The 14892-nt window shown below is 44.2% G+C and overlaps 1 non-coding gene across 1 annotated transcript; it reads left to right on the forward strand.

The window, feature by feature from the left end:
- Window positions 1–10709: 10709 nt before the first annotated feature.
- Window positions 10710–10784, forward strand: Trnat-ugu. Its single transcript has one exon. It is a non-coding gene; the product is annotated as a tRNA-Thr (tRNA).
- Window positions 10785–14892: the final 4108 nt, after the last annotated feature.

Here is a 14892-nt window from a genome sequence, read left to right on the forward strand (position 1 = left end):
ATTTTATTCGCGTTTTCCTACTTTGGCTTCTGTAAAGTGCAGCCGACGCACGATGAGATGACAAAAGTTATGGGATACCTCCTAATATCACGTAGGACCATCTTTTGCACGGCTTAGTGCATCAACCCTACGAGGCATAAACAACTCGTTGGAAGTCCCCCGCAGAAATCTTGAGTCATGCGGACTCCTTAGCCTTCCGTAACTACGAAAGTTTGCCAGTGCGGGGTGTTTTACGTGAACTGATCTCTTTACTATGTCCCCTAAATGTTCAGTTGCATTCATGGCGGGTGATCTGGGTGGCCAAATCATTCGCTCGAATTGTCCAGAATGTCCTTCAAACAAGTCGCTAAACGATGTGGCCCGGTGGCGTGTTTGGGAACACGAAGTCCAAGAATGGTTGAATGATGGGTTCAGTTGGACCAGAGGACCCATTCCATTCCATGAAAACACGGCCCACACCGTTATGGAACCACTACCAGCTTTCACAGTGCCTTATTGATAACCTGGGTCCATGGGTTCGTGGAGCCTGCGCCATAATCGAATACTACCATCAGCTCTTACCAGCTGAAATCGGGACTCGTCTCACCAGGTCACTGTTTTTCATTCGTCTTGCGCCCAACCGATATGGTCACGAGCCCCAGAAGATGCGCTACAGGCAGTACTGTGCTGTTAGAAAACGCACTCACGTCAGTCGTCTGCCACCATAGCCCATTAACGCCAAATTTCGCCGCACTGTCCCAACAGATACGTTCCTCGTACATCCCACATAGATTTCTGCGCTTATTTCACACAGTGTTGCCTGTCTGTTAGCATTGACAATTCTACGCAAGCACCACTGCTTTCTGTCGTTGAATGAAGACCGTCGACCACAAATTTTCCCGTGGCGAGAGGTAAATTCGATATTGGTTCAAATGGCTCTGAGCACTATGCGACTTAACTTCTGAGGTCATCAGTCGCCTAGAACTTAGAACTAATTAAACCTAACTAACCTAAGGACATCACACACATCCATGCCCGAGGCAGGATTCGAACCTGCGACCGTAGCGGTCGCTCGGTTCCAGACTGTAGCGCCTAGAAGCGCATGGCCACTCCGGCCGGCAAATTCGGTATTCTCGGCACATTCTTGGCAATATGAATCTCAGGATATTGAATTTCCTAACGATCACTTACAGGGTGTTTCAAAAATGACCGGTATATTTGAAACGGCAATAAAAACTAAACGAGGAGCGATAGAAATACACCGTTTGTTGCAATATGCTTGGGACAACAGTACATTTTCAGGCAGACAAACTTTCGAAATTACAGTAGTTACAATTTTCAACAACAGATGGCGCTGCAAGTGATGTGAAAGATATAGAAGACAACGCAGTCTGTGGGTGCGCCATTCTGTAAGTCGTCTTTCTGCTGACAGCGTGTGCTGCTCACAACGTGCAAGTGTGCTGTAGACAACATGGTTTACTCCTTAGAACAGAGGATTTTTCTGGTGTTGGAATTCCACCGCCTAGAACACAGTGTTGTTGCAACAAGACGAAGTTTTCAACGGAGGTTTAATGTAACCAAAGGACCGAAAAGCGATACAATAAAGGATCTGTTTGAAAAATTTCAACGGACTGGGAACGTGACGGATGAACGTGCTGGAAAGGTAGGGCGACCGCATACGGCAACCACAGAGGGCAACGCGCAGCTAGTGCAGCAGGTGATCCAACAGCGGCCTCGGGTTTCCGTTCGCCGTGATGCAGCTGTGGTCCAAATGACGCCAACGTCCACGTATCGTCTCATGCGCCAGAGTTTACACCTCTATCCATACAAAATTCAAAAGCGGCAACCCCTCAGCGCCGCTACCATTGCTGCACGAGAGACATTCGCTAATGATATAGTGCACAGGATTGATGACGGCGATGTGCATGTGGGCAGCATTTGGTTTACTGACGAAGCTTATTTTTACCTGTATGGCTTCGTCAATAAACAGAACTGGCGCATATGGGGAACCGAAAAGCCCCATGTTGCACTCCCATCGTCCCTGCATCCTCAAAATGTACTGGTTTGGGCCGCCATTTCTTCCAAAGGAATCATTGGCCCATTTTTCAGATCCGAAACGATTACTGCATCACGCTATCTGGACATTCTTCGTGAATTTGTGGCGGTACAAACTGCCTTAGACGACACTGCGAACACCTCGTGGTTTATGCAAGATGTTGCCCTGCCACATCGCACGGCCGACGTCTTTAATTTCCTGAATCAATATTTCGATGATCGTGTGATTGCTTTGGGCTATCCGAAACATACAGGAGGCGGCGTGGATTGGCCTCATTATTCGCCAGACATGAACCCCTGTGACTTCTTTCTGTGGGGACACTTGAAAGACCAGGTGTACCGCCAGAATCCAGAAACAATTGAACAGCTGAAGCAGTACATCTCATCTGCATGTGAAGCCATTCCGCCAGACACGTTGTCAAAGGTTTCGGGTAATTTCATTCAGAGACTACGCCATATTATTGCTACGCATGGTGGATATGTGGAAAATATCGTACTATAGAGTTTCCCAGACCGCAGCGCCATCTGTTGTTGAAAATTGTAAGTACTGTAATTTCGAAAGTTTGTCTGCCTGAAAATGTACTGTTGTCCCAAGCATATTGCAACAAACGGTGTATTTCTATCGCTGCTCGTTTAGTTTTTATTGCCGTTTCAAATATACCGGTCATTTTTGAAACACCCTGTATTAACTATTGTCTATTGTGGACTTATTAGAGTAGTGCTAAAGTTGAAACTGAAGGTAATTTATGATGAATTAACTGCAACCAGTCGCTTTTACAGGCGTTTATTTTTCCATGATGACGTTTCAATATTCTTAGTGTCCGCCCCCGGTAGCTGAATGGTCAGCGTGACGGATTGTCAATCTTCTGGGCACGGGCTCGACTCCCGGCTGAGTCAGGGAATTTTCTCTGCCCCACTGGGTGTTGTGCTGTCCTCATCTTTTTATCCCCATCGACTGCAGGTCGTCGAAGTGGCGTCAAATTGAAAGACCGGGTCCTGGCGAACGGTCTGCCCGACAGGGGGCCCTAGCCATATGACTAAATAAATAAATACGCTTGGCAACTAAGAGCGTTGCAGAATTTTGCAATGGAAATGTTCGAGAGAGCTATTGTTGTACGTTATAAGTAAAGAAAAAATGTTCGCGACTTGTATAAATAAATGTAAACATCTGAAGAGGTGTTGAACATGATTGTACTTTCAAAAACGCGAATTTCGAGACATAATTTGTTGGCGAGTCTTGTCGGGAAAGAGATGCCATTCATATCGGTGCGTTACTCTACAACGGAGCTCGCGATAAGTACAGAGCTCGCAACCAAATTGTGACGTCATGCTAGTCGCCTTGCCCGCTCTACATCGCGAACGCTTGGCTTCGTGCACTGCTGTCGGGAAATCGCTATGTCATTTTTTTTTTCCCCTTTATTGAATTTCTACGCCCCCCTAGGGAGCGGGCTGGCAGCAGCTTAGTACGCTGCTCTGCAGCCGACAGACTTTTTAAAACGTAAGAAGAAGATAAGAAACAATAAAAGCAGGCGATAAAACGGTGACTTAAATTGTAAAACGGCGGAAAATTGTGGAGAGTTAAAACATAAAACAAAGGGTCGGCGATGCTAATAAAATACACAGGAAGCAGGCAGGTAAAATAGTAGACAGACAATTAAAAAACACAGCGACAGTCTGCTTTCTGTTCGCAAGAGGTATAAAAGTCACACCCACCGACAGTATGATGTACGTTCGCAACACTTCAGAAAAGACGCACAACACTTAACAATCACTGGAAACACTGCACTAAAAAGTTGGCACGAAGATGGCACACCACAGCCAAAGGCAGATGGGGGGGGGGACCTGGACAGATGAGGGGAAAAAAGGGGGGAGGAGAGGAAAAACGAAAGGGGAGGGAACCGACGGAGTGAGAGGTCTCATAAGGGTGGGGGGGGGGGGGGGCAGGGCAGATGCGAGAGGGAATGGGGAAAGGCAGACGAGGGAAATGCAGAAGGACTCAGGGGTGAGAAGGGAGGAAGGGAGGGGGGGGGTAGGCAGGGAAAAAACAGGATGAAACTGGAGGAGAGGGAGCCCAAGAAAAGGACAGAGGAAGGGAGGGGGAGGTGAGGATCAGAGTTGATACGAGGGATAAATGGAGGGAGAGAGGGCATCATCCGGGAGGGGGAGTTGACAGAAGCCACCTTGGGAAAGGAGATGAAGGGTGTAGAGATGGAGAATAGTGGGGTAACAACAGTGAAGGAGAGGCAAAGGGCGGGGATTGGAGAGGAGAGGAAGAACCAGGGGATGTGGGGGATCAAGGCGGCGGGAGGTATAGAGTATGTAGATATGTCGAGGAATAGGAACAGATGGGGGAAAGGAATCAGGTGGTAGAGGATCCACGTGGGGGACGGGTCGCTATGTCAATGAAAAGTTACTCACTAAAGGTCTTAACTTTGTCGTGTGCTATCGAGAGCTTGCATGTATTTCAACGCGCAGTTAAGAATTATTAAACTCGTCTGAAATAGTTACTAGCTCCCCACTGGAGAAGGCCACTGGCACTCGTAAGATCTGTAGTGTCACGTGCTGTGACGTACGTAGCAGGACCGTATATCCCGTTGGCCAGGCTCCATAAACATTAACGTCACAGTCGACATAGTTCTGCCATTATGCACTAGCAGCGCTGCTGTCGCCCCACGTCACGAGCCGGCCGCTCCCACAAGCAAGTATGTGAATTAGACCATCAGGCCACCGAAGGTTGTCCAAGCCTGGTGTAGGTGAAGGAGACAAATTGGATCCGTTGTTCTCCTGGTTTTTGTGGCAGCACTCGGTGCTTGTCCCCGGCACGTCTCCTGTGCCACCGCGTGCAGAGTAGGGGGGCAGAAGATATTTAGTGCCTCGTCGCGCCGAGTGACGTGTTTGCCGCGGCCGTGGGCGGCGGCGGCGGCGGTCTGCTAACGTCCGCGTCCGGGAGTCGGCGCGCGGGCGACGACTCTGCGAGGACACGCCCTCCTGCCGGCCTTGAACCACGGCCCCCGGCAAGGGCGGGGCTTCCCTTTGATCGGCGCGTCAAACCGGTGTTCTTAGCGCACGGTAGCACGGCCGTGGCGTGTCCGAATGATTCGTTCTGCGCAGTCATCCTACTGTGTTCTAACTGGCATGACCACTGCGTTTTTCTTTCGAAGAACTCTGAGCCGCCATAATGTGTCTGGCTAGGGGCAGGAGAGGACACCTGCCCTCCTCTTCCCCTAGAAAAACAATCTTCGCTAACCGACCTAAGATCCTGTCAAACGGACAGACTTATCAAATCGTAGTTTGCAGGAAACTGGAATATGTAATGGGATTAAAACTGTGTGTGTGTGAGAGAACATGTGTGATGAGGATCGCTGATGGCATACATAAGGCAAGGGACACTCTGATAAGCCATGTGTTAACACATGAAGGAATACCTTGTATGGTACTGGAGGCGGTTGTAGAAGGTAAAAACTGTAGGGGAAGACAGAGGTCCAAGTACATCTAATACATTATTGATGACATCGAGTGCAAGTGATACTTGAGATGAAGAGGTTGGCGCACTGGAGGAATTCTACTCGTGGAGCGCCGCTATTTCAATTTCACAGCGAGTAACAAATGTTACATTTGTGCTAATGACCGTAATTTAAATTGCTGTACAGGGTGTAAACTACAGTTGTTTACAAAGTGCCACAATGATGTAGAGGAAGTCGGGACGAACAGTTTTATGCGAACTACTGAATGGGGAAATTACCTTAAATTCGAATACAAAAGCCAACGAAGCTACAGCGCATACGCAGAGCGCTATGTTTTCGTATTCTTTCGCTCTCTAAGCGCAACCTATCACTCGTAGAGAAAAGGAAATGAATAGGAACTCCTCTTTAGGCAATTTGATGCAGTTTAATTTCGTACCGGGGAGGTCGCAGTTTCCAGGTTATTCAAGAAAAACAAATAGAAGAGGCCTTCAAGCGCACCTCCATATTTTTAATATATTGAAACTTCCTGGCATATTAAAACTGTGTGCCCGACCGGGGCTTGAACCAAACCAGCACGACTCAGGACTGTTCATCACAGCTTTACTTCCGCTAGTATCTCACCTCCTACCGTCCAAACTCGTATGTTATTTATGGCTACGTGTAGTATATCTCACATTAGACCTTTCTTGGTCTTCATTGACTGGAATGTAATGCTACCGGCTCAATCAGCTATTTTGTTAACATTGGTAATTTAAAATGCCTTCGCGTGTAATGAACGGAAAAAGACTTTTTGCAAACTTTAAACAAAAGGTAATGATGTTGACAATTCGAGTTAAACTTAACCTCTAAAAGAACACTGATTGTCAGAACACCAGACAAACAAAACGATCTAATTGTTAATATTATGCTGTTAAAATTCACAAAATTTTAGGTAAAATTTACACAAACGTCAGTTTTACAATGTGTAAGTGCACGAATAAGCTGGTGGCGTAAAATTTCCAGTCAATGAAGACCATAAAAGGTCGACTGTGGGAAGTAATTAGTATAGTCGGAAATATTTGTACCGTCTCTGATTACCTCCTCATCCACTGGACATGAATCTCAAATTTTCCTTCCCTCGCCTATGTCTAACTAACATACGGAGCAGTTTGCTTGCAACATTGTGCCATTCATACCGGTTCACAGTGTAACTCTGGTCTGACCAGAAAAACTTCATTTTTTGGTTGAAATTTATGTAAATTTTTAAGGTCATTCATATCTTTAAGTAACAGACACAGTGGCTTAACTAATTTTTTTTCCATTTTCTAGTGAAACGCTTGGCTTTAGGTATATCTAACTTCATTTAGATAGGCAGATAAAAAATCGCTTACATCACTGTATGTAACTTACAGAAACCTTATGTAGTTATCTCACGAGACATTTAGTTTGCTCAAAACATTCTTTAGAAAGGCTGTAACATATTTAATAATATATAAGGTGCAAAACCAATAAACAGCAAAGTTGTCACAGTACTATGATTATTGTTGCTACTCAAACAAGCAACTCAGTTTTCTGTTTCCAAATCATTGCAGTCTGAACCATCTGGTGAAGTCGAAGCGTGTGCAGTCTGAGTATATTGCATGACTGATAAATATTACAATTTGCTTCTTTGATCAAATTACTTTACTGACTGGCGTAACATTCGCATCAGTCAATATAACTACCTATAACATCGCCGGACGCGCAGTTGGGTGAGCTTCAGGTTTCCTTAACTCAGTGTCCTTTATTGAAGAAAAATTAAGAAGTTCTTTGGCAACCCTAATTGGTTTAATTATTCTTAGTTCGATTGAGATGGTCTGCACTGGCTTCTGCAAACTAGTTGTTTGAGGAGAGCTGAGTTTTCATGTGTAGATATTGTGTAGTGGAGAACTATCTTTAAACCCTATCTGCCACATACCAAACTTGCGGCTTTCCTCGAACTCCCAGTCACTAATTGCAGTACAAATGAGGGGACTTCAGAGTATACAATTGAAGTTGACGTACCTACATGACACTACTTTTCAACATAGTCATCCAGTTTCCGTTAACAACGATCGAAACGTTCCACCAGTCACTCAGTTCTTCGATGAAAGAAACCCGCTCCTTGGGCATTCGAGAAGCGCATTCTGAACTCCTCATAATCGGAAACTCTGCGATTGCTGCGAATAAGTTCCTCGGTTACCTGGACATTGTTGTCTGTGGTCGATGTCGATGGCCTTCCTTTCTGATCAGAGTAACATATGTGTGTAGAGCAATGGGCAAGTTTCTGGCACTATTTCACTATGGTTGGAATCGATATTGCATTTGATCCAAATACTTCCAGAATTGCACGGCGATGTGTGCACACTGTCCCGCGTATTTCAGCTACGTTTCCAGCTACCGCGCCGTTTCACTCCCACGCATTGATGCACCTGTTACATGTACAGCAGCGGAACTGTCTATGAAGGTTGCCCGGATCATGTACTCTCTTCTGTCAATGCGTGAGGCGACATGCGTAACTTACTGAAGTCCCTCTCTTAGTAGGCGTCGTGGTCTAGTGCGGAGAGCCTGTAGGTACCCTGTAGGTACAGGGTCAATCCCGGAGAGAGGTGCGGATTTCCCACAGGACGTCCCTAGCCTGCTGCAAAAAAATACCAAGGATCCTTCTCGGGGGTAAAAGGTAGCCGCGGCCATGAGCCCGCCACCCACCCCCTCCGAAGAAAGGCCAATAGCCCTGTCACGGGCTTGCGCCACAGCCCTTACCCCTATCATAAAAACTTAATTTTTATTCCAACCGTGACATATTGATTCGCGATGTTTTTATATCTCATTTTTTTAATTTTTTTCTCATGTATCTTCCAATTTCTGAAGGAACAAGTGCGATACGTTTTATGTTGTTTAGTAGACGTTTGGGCAACTCAGCATCGTTTGATGCAACTATCACGTAGTTACTACGTCAGTTTGTACTGTCAAATTCACATATCAAAGAAGAAAAATGTCAGAACTTTTCTGCAAAAAGAATTCAATGGCTTCCACATGATTTCTCTAGAACTTTTTTCGGAAATCAGCAACTAATAGCGCAGAATAATTTACATAACACTGCATTTTGTTCTAAAAAGATATTTTCGATAATGCAACTGGTTGGATGGTGCATTAATGGACTACACATTGAGCTCACATTTCAAAACCTTGTAGAAGTTAACGCAAGGTAACATGTTGGTTCCATAAGCAACACCAGTTAAATAAACTCTGATGTATCATGTGCAGCAATGGATAATAATGGGAGACTTCACCAATCACAGTAGTGTGTAAGCCTAGAGACCGATGGCCTCAGCAGTTTGGTGCCTTAGGAACTTACCACAAATTTCCAAACACCAATCACAGACTTCAAAAGAGCCATTCTATTGAGTCAGCTATTTCTACATTTACTGAGCACATAATAAAATCTCTCAGTGACTTATCAAGGCATTTCATTGTGTCAGTCACAACATTATATTAGGGAAGTTAAATTTTATGTAATAAGTAGATCTTATTTAAGAAACATCAGCAGAAAGCTACTCTAGAGTCTAGGCTGTTCGATTAATACAAAGAAGGATGCCACAGCATCTGAACAGGAAGAAATTACAATGGAGACTTCCACAACGTTCGAAGATTGGCCGACTACCGTTCTTGCTGTATGGTAATGATCTGCCATTTTATTCGAATTAGGAGTCAGAATTAGATCTGTTTACAGACGATAGAAGCAGCATTCAGAAGCCGAGCAAACAAGCCTCAACAGAGAAAACGGTAAATGACGTCTTTGTGAAAGTTGCTAAATGGTTTTGTACAAATGGGCTAGCTTCAAAATTTGAAAAAGTGCAGTTCATCCAGTTTTGTATTGTCAATAACATCCATCCTCCTGTTAAGTAGTACACCAGCAAGATATAATAAACAGAAGTTGGAAGTTCTTAGGTGTGCATATTGATGAAATCTTAAACTGGAAAAACCATACAGTAGACCTGCTGCAACGTTTGCGGTCGGCTACTTTTTCCACAAGAGTGTTAACTTTGTGGACTCAGAAGTCAGTTAGTTAATACATTTTGCATGTTCTCTTTCGTTGATCTCTTATGGGATAATATTCTTTTTTAACTCCTCCCTTAGTTAAAAGTTTTCATTGTACCAGAAAAGTAATTAGAATTATGTGTGGAGTTCACACACGTACATCTTGCAGTTACGTCTTCGAACATCTGGGAATTTGAACCACAGTCTTACACTACATTTGTTCACTTATGAAATTTGTTATCTAAACTCCATCTAAGTTTGAGAGTAACACTGATATTCACAAGTACAACAACGACCTTAGCTACCCTTTAGTGAAACTAACTTTTTCATAGAAAAGGGTGAAATATGCAGCTATAAAACTCTTTGACAACGTACCGTTGGAAATGAAATGGTTGACAGATACCAGAAGTAATGTTTGGGAGAATTGCCCAAATTGTACTACTTTTGAGATTTTATTTATTATAGCCGAATCAGCAAATTACAAAATTATCTAAAAAATGCCATCCTCAAAGGCAGGATGTTGTTCTTGATATCTGATTTAAGGATAAAATTCTGAGAAAAATAAACGCTCCATACTTAATTTTCTAAATGTCAGCAAGTAGTACAATTAATAAATCTGGTCCTCTAATGTGTACCATGGGTGCATAAATTGCCCTTACCAACCATGTCCCCGAGCTTAAAGAACTGTACTAGTCTAAGTTAAAGAAAAGTTTCATATTTCAGTTCTCACAGCATTATTTGCAGCATTGCTATATAATTTTCTCCCTCCTTTCCCCAATCCTGCGCACTTTACATAAAAACACATTTTACATTTTATGCATGTGATCATATCTTCCATTCTGCCTTCCTCGCACACCTCGCTACGCCATTCCTCCGTCTTACGAATGCGTTTCTGTGGTGGCTTTCCCGCAGAGTCTCCTAAACAATGCCTTTTGACAGGTGGAGCTATAGTTCTAGGTTTCTTTTTCCTTTGCTTCGGTTAGCTTTTTTCTTTTTAGCATGGACTGCTCCTCAGCTCACAGGTACCTTTGCTAGGCATTGGAAGATTTGTTTTTTCCTCGCATTTGGCGACATAGTTTCGATGGACACCTTCAGCCCACTTTTTGCCTGCAGTGGCTTCTTCTGTATCGAAGCGTGCAAGGGATAAGTCCCTGCAGACGCACTATCCTTTGTGCCCGCGGTGGCTCAGATGGATAGAGCGTCTGCCATGTAAGCAGGAGATCCCGGGTTCGAGTTCCGGTCGGGGCACACATTTTCAACATGTCCCCAATGAAGTGTATCAACGCCTGCTTGCAGCTAGGGTGTCTATTTAATTATCATTTCATTTCTAGCAAAGCTGCATGGTCATCCACGGTAACCGTTCTTTCGGGAACAGATACTACCGTCATATATAGTCATATAAATATTATTATTCTTTATTTTTTATTTTAGTTGTACGTAAGTGTTCTATGTTTGCTCTGTTAACAAGTGCCAAATTATAACATTTGTCGTGAATCTGACTCAGGGAACAAATAACTAACAACCATTCGTTTACATTTATGTCATCTATATATATTCCGACTTCGTTTCACCGTTGTACCGCATATGACGTATCCTGGTTTCCGATTACTGAGGAAAGTTCCCTTGGATGGCAGGACTGCCGCAGTGTGTGGTGTGGTGGTCTGCCACAGCGGAGCAACGCTCCCCGAGGCCTTGGGCGCTCAGTCCCGGCGGGTCTAGGTCGCCAGCAAGGTCGCGCCGCCAGCTGCCGCCCTCTGTACCTGCTGCACGAGAACACGTCTGCTCCTATAATCCAAACTGTTTTCCGAACCGCGGTTCCAACCTAGGCCTCTGCCTTTCACGTTCAACACACGTGGTACACGATCCGATCTATTCGATGTGCTAGAATCCGCCACAGAGCTAAGACTGCAACGTGAAGTGAAGGCATCCCTCTTAAATTATGTATACGATACAGTAGAAGATTACTTAGTTATGAGGAATAAGAAGTTGATAAAATAACATAAACCAAGAATAAAAAACATCTGCCACAGTATAATACTGCTTCACACAATAGTGCATTATACTGGAAAATAATATCCCAAGATCTCTGGTGGAAAAAATTCCTGCCATTTATAATTTTTCTAAGCCCATGGCTTTATCTTTATACTGTGGACGCTCAGTTTTTTAGAAAGAAAAACGAGAAATAAAGAAAAATTTTATGTAGATGCAGAGAAATGTTCATCCTCAGGTCAGATGATAGAGTGGTATGTGTATAAAGACCGGTCAGAAACCGTTTGAAAAGCATGTAAAGGTGTTTTGTATATGTTGAGCTGAGAAATAATTGTTAAGGGGAAGAAAATTAGACATGTTGCACCGTTTCCTAGTTAATTAGCAGTGAAGTTGGCCAACAGACCGTTTCGTGCGCAAGTACAAGCGGCCCGCCAAAGACAGTCTCGCCAAACGAATTCTTGGTTTGGGTTCCGAAACCCAAACAAGGGAGCGATACAAAAACTGGACATGGGACGGTAGTAAAGATCGAACCCGGCCCAAAGGCTGGGCAGCTACATTCTGAGAACAACTACCTGTACCTGGAGAGCCGCTTGAATTTGAGTGCAAGGGCCTTATTGACTAACCTCAAAGCTAATTAACTCAGCCGAATATTTTTTTTAATATAAATAAAAATATTCGGCTGAGTTATATATACAAGTTGCCAACCAGAATAACTCGAAAAATAAGCTTCTCACAAAAAAATATGTAGAATCCAAAGTAGATTACATTCGAGGGGGACATCTGCTGGTGCTAAAATTAGCCCACCACCATAGTCCCCTGGTGGTGAGGCGGGAGGTAACTTTAAAATTTCAGATGGGAACTTTCAGTTTTTATCGTAGAATCAGATTCTACATAAAAAACTACGTACATTTTGTCTTAAACATTTGTTTTGATTCTTGGTAGTTGGCCCAGTTATTCAAGAAAATCCATCTTCTCATTTTTGCGTGCAAAATGGTTACGGGTAAATAAAAAATACTTATTCACTTCGTAAATTTTGATTCGCTGAAACTAAAACTCTCCCTCTCTCCCCATAATGTGGGGTTTAAGAGAGAGGAATTAGAGTTTTACAAATGTTGACCCAAATATTAATTTTTCCGTAGTTTCAATAAAAAATGGGGATTACCATTTGAAATTTTAAAGTTGCCTCCCACACCTCCCCCAGGGAGCAGGGGTGACGGGCTAATTTCAGCACCAGCAGATGTCCCCCACGAAAACAATCAACTTTGGATTCTACACATTTTTTCGTGTGAAGCTTATTTTTCGAGTTATTCTGGTTTCTCAACTTCAAATTTACACCCTATATATAGATATATTAGTGTGTTGGTTGTTTTTCGTTCTCATCACAACCTCTTTCCACAAACACATCACAAACTTTACGACCTGTAGTTCTCTGCATTACGCCTGTCGTAATAGGCTAACCATTGCGTCCACTCGGAGGGGAAAATAAGCTTTAATGACTTGCTTTTTCCACGTGTATTCGGAGGTACTAGTCAACCTAAAAATACAAATATCTGCACTTATACCCGTTGCACTGTTATATATATATATATATATATATACCTTAAGGTGAAAAGGGTCATGGCATGTGTCTTAATAGTGTGTCAAGCGTGTCAGACCTCCTTTCGCCCGGCGTAGTGCAGCAATTCGACATGGCATGGACTCAACAAGTAGTTGGAAGTCTCCTGCAGAGACATTGAGCCATGCTGGCTCTACAGCCGTCTATAACTGCGAAACTATTACTGTTGCAGCTTTCTGTGCACGAACTGACCTATCGATTACGTCCCATAAATGTTCGATGGAATTCACGCTGGGCGATCTGGGTGCCCAAATCATTCACATGAACTGCCCAGTATGTTTTTCAAACCAATCGCGAGCACTTGTGGCCCAGTGAAATGGCGTCGTTGTTTGGAAACGTCAAGTCCATGAATGGCTGTAAATGGTCTCCAAGTAGCCGAACATAACAATTTCCAGTCAATGATCCGTTCGGTTGAATCTGAGAACCCTGTCCTTTCCACGTAAACGCAGCCCGCACCATTATGGAGCCACCACCAGCTTGCACAGTGTCTTGTTTATGGCTTGGGTCCATGGCTTCGTGCGTTCTGCGCCACACTTGAACCCCACTATCAGCTATTACCAACTGAAATCGATACTCACGTAACCAGTCCACGGATTTCCAGTTGTCTAGGGTCCAACTGATGTGGCCACGATGCCAGGAGAGACGCTGCAGGCGATGTGTGTAGCGCGTGTGCAGTACCTCCAACTATCATAGACATTTGTATGAATACACTAGCACTGGTTATATCAGTTAACTTCATTGCAACAACAGTAGTATAGAAGCAAGACCATATGATTTAATTTGTAGTTAAATCAGGGATATGCAGGATGCGAATTTTGGTACATAGAGCTGCCACCTCTAGGAGTAAGAATGGCTCTAAGCCATTTAAATTACGTTTTGCTTCAGCTCTTTACCAGAGTAGTGGCTGGCGAGCGGTAATATCCCAGTCTCTCTGCAACCCAAGATCAAATGTCTTCAATGGTTGAGGCGTAAGGAGAAACGAGCTGACCAGTGAAACCGTCGAAGAAGCTCTGTATCGAGATACACTATGTGATCAAAAGTATCAGGACACCCCCCAAAACATACGTTTTTCGTATTAGGTGCATTGTGCTGCCATGTACTGCCAGTTGTTCCATATCAGCAACTTCGGTAGTCAGTGGACATCGTCACAGAGCAGAACAGGGCGCTCCGCGGAACTCACGAACATCGAACGTGGTCAGTTGATTGGGTTTCACTTGTGTCATACGTCCGTACGCGAGATTTCCACACTCCTAAACAAGCCTAGGTCCACTGTTCCCGATGTGATAGTGAAGTGGAAACATGAAGGGTCACGTAAAGCACAAAAGTGTACAGGCTGACCTCACCTGTTGACTAACAGAGACCGCCAACAGTTGAAGTGGGTCGTAATGTGTAATAGGCAGACATCTATCCAGACCATCACACGGGAATTCCCAGCTGCGTCAGGATCCATTGCAAGTACTATGACATTTAGGCGGGAGGTGAGAAAACTTGAATTTCATGGTCGAGCGGCTGCTCATAAGCCACACATCACGCCGGTAAATGCCAAACGGCGCTTTGCTTGGTGTAAGGAGCGTAAAAATTGGACGAATGAACAGTGGAAAAACTTTATGTGGAATGACGAATCGCGGTACACAATGTGGTGATCCGATGGTAGGGTGTGGGTATGGTGGATGCGCGGTGAACGTCATCTGCCAGCGTGTTTACTGCCAACAGTAAAATTCGGAGGCGGTGGTGTTAAGGTGTGATCGTGTT

The sequence above is a fragment of the Schistocerca americana genome, chromosome 3 (assembly GCF_021461395.2).
Source record: "Schistocerca americana isolate TAMUIC-IGC-003095 chromosome 3, iqSchAmer2.1, whole genome shotgun sequence".
Lineage (NCBI taxonomy): Eukaryota > Metazoa > Arthropoda > Insecta > Orthoptera > Acrididae > Schistocerca > Schistocerca americana.